This window comes from Schistocerca gregaria, chromosome 8 (assembly GCF_023897955.1).
Source record: "Schistocerca gregaria isolate iqSchGreg1 chromosome 8, iqSchGreg1.2, whole genome shotgun sequence".
Lineage (NCBI taxonomy): Eukaryota > Metazoa > Arthropoda > Insecta > Orthoptera > Acrididae > Schistocerca > Schistocerca gregaria.
In genome coordinates this window covers 504782148-504787266 of record NC_064927.1, presented here as the reverse complement: position 1 = coordinate 504787266, position 5119 = coordinate 504782148, and the positions used below count along the sequence as shown (strand labels likewise).

General features: G+C 40.2%; 1 protein-coding gene across 3 annotated transcripts in view; it reads left to right on the top strand.

The window, feature by feature from the left end:
* The first annotated feature begins 384 nt into the window (after positions 1 to 384).
* The window catches only part of LOC126285003 (fructose-bisphosphate aldolase-like), a 152118-nt gene continuing 147383 nt past the window's right edge, over positions 385 to 5119 (top strand). The window contains exon 1 of one of the 3 annotated variants that reach the window (XM_049984301.1): positions 385 to 475. The gene's annotated coding sequence lies outside the window, so the exon portion shown is untranslated. Of the gene's footprint in view, positions 476 to 894; positions 1101 to 5119 lie in introns of those variants that run through there. The other 2 variants (XM_049984314.1, XM_049984309.1) reach the window with 2 other exon arrangements.

The following is a 5119-nucleotide window of genomic DNA, read 5'->3' as shown; positions in this document are numbered from 1 at the left end:
AATATTGTCGGGAAACTGTAAAATCAGCTTTCACTCGTTTTGATTACGAAAGTGATTAATTGTTTATGTACAAACATTCTGAACTGAACTGCTTCACGATAACTCATAAAATAGTACTATATCGTATAGTCCGCGCACTAAACGTAAAACTAATTTGGCACTGCAGCGAAACAGGTCCAGGACACATCATAGGAGCAACAGGAAGTACTATGGGATGCCTGTAACATCAATTATAATATCACTTTAGTTTAGTGCATGTAAAAATTACTAGCGTGTTATTCGTATTCCACTTGACAACAAACATATCTAGAAATCAACCGGCAACACATGTGCTGCCACCTACCAGAGACGTAGCATATTGCAGGAAGTAAATAGTTCCTGCCTCTGCCAAAAGGGCGTCCGATTCGTCCTCTTTGCCCTTGCCGTGCTCACAGCAGCTTCAACCAGGGCACCTCTCTGAGAAACTTTACGTTCGGTAAGTAATAAGAGTTTGTAACTGTATTCCATTTCTATTATGTTGTATCTTGTGAATCACTAAAGGCATATTTACATTTTTTTTGTTTCATGTGTGGAAAATCGTTACGATTACATGTTTCCTAAGTATTTCAGCGAGCATCAACATTTGGCACAAATGAGGCAACATAATGGTATATTAGCATACTGTTATGCTTTTCTTGCGATGTCAATTTGAAATTTAACAAACAACTGGAATAGAATTACAATAGGGTATTCAGTTTACATGAGATCAGTAAATGTGGCCTACAGTGACCAAGAGTAGAATTTTCGCTTAAGTTTTAGTTTGATTTAAACCTGCAGGAAAACATTTTAATTAAAGACTTGTCAAATTTTCACCTAAAGCTGTCGTTTTCTAGAATATGTTGTATCTTTGGGCTTTCTGTCAATACCTTGTAGGGGGGCGTGGCTGAAATTTTAAGTCTTCTTTTTTTTCTTTTTAGCAATGTGTTTAGGCCATTGTTGATTTCCTTTATTCAAAATCGTTGAGTGATCAAATGTGAAAGCAGTACTCTAAATCTTTCGTCTCATATTATATAAAATTTGAAGTAAACACTAATTTTCACTTTCTAGGCTCACACTCCCAGGTATGTTTTCGTTGATTTCGATTTTTCGAGTAAAGCATAAGTGAATATGAATGTATCAGTGCAAGACGCCAATCGGAAAGTGGAATCGGGTATTAAAAACTTGTATCAGATTTATTGTAATTTAGTGCTACAGAAGTTGGCGTCTTTAGTTCCAGGCAGTACCGGTTTGTACACTGTAATAACTTTCCAGTAATTTTGCAACTAAAATTACTCCAGGCATTTTGGATGGCTACTGCCTTCAAAGTATTATGATTGAATTGTTAATTATCTCAAATTAAATTCTCACTCTGCTGTGGAGTGTGCGCTGGTATGAAACTTCCTGGCCGATTAAAGCTGTGGCGGACCGAGATTCGAACTCGAGTCTCGGTTCGGCACAGTTTTAATCTGCCAGAACTGAAAATGTTGTGCTTCTTCAGCAGCCTTGAATAATAGCGTGTAGAGTGCTATGGTTATGTTTCAGTATTTCCTTTCCTCCACAAACTTCATGCCCATATTTCAGGATTTTTTGTTCGTTTATGTAGCGATTTCTAAATTTCCGACATTCTCCATTGTTGACCATTACTGAAGGAGAGACACATACACGATAAACGTACATTGATAATGTTTTACCAGGAAAACTTGCGAACATTAATTGCGAAGGAAATGTCATATTGAGTGTACTGGTTTATATACTTACATCGTGCATTACGGGGGGGGGGGGGGGGAGGGGTCCGGATTTTTAGTGTGGTCTTTGAGCATCGCTATTACCCGAATATTTATGTTTAAAGATTTATGGGTTGAATAACAAAATACTACTCGTATTTTTTGCTCAATAATCGGCAGTACTAATTTTTCTACCATTAAAAAAGATAGGCTCAATTCTTATTTTTTGATGTTTTGGCCTGTAACTGAAGTGACAAAAGACGCTTAGCAACGAATTTTCGCGTAAATATGGAATAACTTCGCAATAGCTTTTACTTACCTACATTGTCGCAACGACCGATTTCGCTTCTTGTAACGGCGGTGTGATAACACGTTGGCAGGACTGTTGGGACAGAACTACTTTAGATGATTGGATTCTTGAGCGACGAATTATTTTGCACCAGACTACCTTACCATGATACTTTTAGGGTTCAACTAAGGTGCGAAAAATTAGTTGTAGCTATGTCGTCACTTTTCATCAACGGGAAACAATTATACTGCGTCGAGTATGTAATTGTGATTTTACATATAAGTTTTATTTGGAATAAGTTCCTTCCACATTTAACCGCCGCCCTCTCGTCCTTACGGCGATGAATGTGTATGGGTAATTCATAAGTTGTAAATTTGTCTCCTTGCATTGACATTTGGCACATATTGCCGGCAACATGGTTAGAATACGAAGCGAAGTGGCTCAGTGGGTAAGAACTGGGCTTGTACTCGGAGAAGCAGCATGGTTCTTCTCTAGCAACCTTAATTGAACTACAACGCCGTTTCCTCAGATCACTTTAGCCAAAAGCAGGAAACATTTCGTAATGAACCTGAGACTCCAAACCAGAATATTCACTGTCAAGGGCCGTGAACTGTTTTGGTTTGTGATTTGGGCAGTCACGCCTTTTGACACAGCCAACGCTTGTTAGCAATGGAAACCACTGTCATTTCGGAGGGGTCTTCCGGCGTGTTTGCGGAGAACTCATTGGTTTCCAGCGACGTTGATAGCAAATTTTTACACAGAAGTGGTATCATCTCGGTTAAACACTTGCGAACATATACTTCAAGTACCTGTAATTCGTTTCATCGAATATCCTTGTAATCTCAACTATGCGTGGTCACTATACCTTTTTTTCCTTCAGAAATGTTTTCTTAAGAGGACGATAACTTTTTATAATGCCAAAGGACGCGGCCAGTTGTGTGTCAGAAATAAAGTTACCTGGGCATCTTGGTTAGATTTTCCGCGGTTTCTGTTAATTGTTAAGGTGAATGTTAGGATGGTTCCTTGAAATGGAGACGGCTGATTTTCTGTCCCATCCTTGCCCTAGGCATGATATGCTCTATCTCTAATTACCTCGTTGTCGACGGGACATCAAACCCATATTTCCTTTTCCGTCCTTGTAATGACCTTGACTTTGATGAAACGCGGTACTGTGGAACCTCCTTTAATACTTAAAGTATCTCTAGCGTTTCTCCACCTAACAGAGAAAGGGGGGGAAGGTGGTGTGTATTCAAGTCGTATGGTATCGGTGTTTTGTAGGCAGCGAAAAGTACATGCACTGCGGTAAAAAGTTAGTATTTGAGATTGATTCCGTGTGCGCCTTGTAGTCATAAGTTCGATTGTAACGTAACTGGCCATTTTTATTGATTTTCGTAGATTGTTCTGAAGCGTTGACGTAGCGTTCATCTACAATCATCTCCACTTTGTCACATGTGTACTTTGATGTGTGGATGCCATGACATGTTTTTGTTGCCGTGGGTGCGTGCCGCGTTTAAAATTGCGGCTGACTGAAAAATTTCGTGACAGGCAGGACGCTGAAGCTGTATCGGGTAATGTGCCCCAGGGGATTCTAATAGTACTGCTACTGTCAATGTTTTACAGTAATGAATGGTTCAAATAGCTCTGAGCACTATGGGACTTAACTTCTGAGGTCATCAGTCCCCTAGAACTTAGAACTACTTAAACCTAACCAACCTAAGGACATCACACACATCCATGCGCGAGGCAGGATTCGAACCTGCGACCGTAGCAGTCGCGCGGTTCCAGACTGTAGCGCGTAGAACCGCTCGGCCACTCCGGCCGGTGCTACAGTAATGATTTAGCGATTTGTATTAATTGCAAATATTAGGCATTTTCTCAGGTGATGCAGCTATCTGGTAAAAATTACGGTAATTTCCTAAAGTGATTGCCTATCGAAGTCGCGGGGTCCAAACGATATATATCGAACGTGTGATCGTAAATGGATCATGCATCTCCGGTGGCGGGCGTTATGAGTATTTTTTACGGTGGTCGCTACAGCAACGACATAAGAACGTTACAAAAATATTTGTATTTGCAAAGGAGACAACTTACCTTAAACGTCGTCGGTGTTATCATGTGAAAGTCCATTACGGTGATCTGGATGGATAATTTGGAAGAGTCCAACCATGTATTCTTCCTGATATTCATTCGTTTTCCGCACCGTCCACAATGAAATTGTAAACGATATTTCAGCCTCGAAACTGCTCTTACGAAGTTCTACACACTTCGCACCACCACAGTCTAAATTAGATTTTGCTACGTAAGAGAATCTGCCGAAGAAACATCAAGAATACGAGACATCCCACTCACTAATGACATAAATCGCCTGGGATTCCCTAGCAACTCACAAATAATTCGCGGAGGTATATAATGTAGAGCAACTAAGGGAACGACGGAAAACAGATAAAAATGACGATCATAAATAATTATCACAACGCCCGCCGCCAGTCACATGATCGATTTATGATCGCATGTTCAATATTTATTGTTTGGACACCGCAACTTCAATAGGCAATCATTCTTGGAAATTACCAAAATTACAGTAAGATAAGTTGGCTTTGGATAAAATATCAGTCTGTTGGAAAGACGGGGAACTATCTCTTAATGTGGAGAAATGAAAAGTTGTGCACGAGTCGTAAGAGCGTGGTATCTTTTGACTAAAGGTTAATAATCACAGTCAGAGTGCGCTATGTAATACTGTACAAATATTTTGAGAATAAAAATGTGTAGAGGTATGAAAGGAACGACCATATAGGCATACTGGCAGTTACGGCACAAGACAGGGTACGATTAAGCGGTAGAACACTGGGAACCTGTAGTTTGTCTTTGAAAGAGGCTACATCAGACGATTGCAGGGCCGATGTTTGAATATTCCTGACGTATGACACTCGTATCAGGTCGGACTGACAGGGGACATGCTTATACAAAGAATGGTCATGGGAATAACAAGCATCCGGAATGAATCTTTCAATCTGGAGTAGAGTGTGCGCTGTTTGGAAACTTGCTGCCCAATTAAAGCTGCGTGCTGGATCATTAACTGGAATCAAGA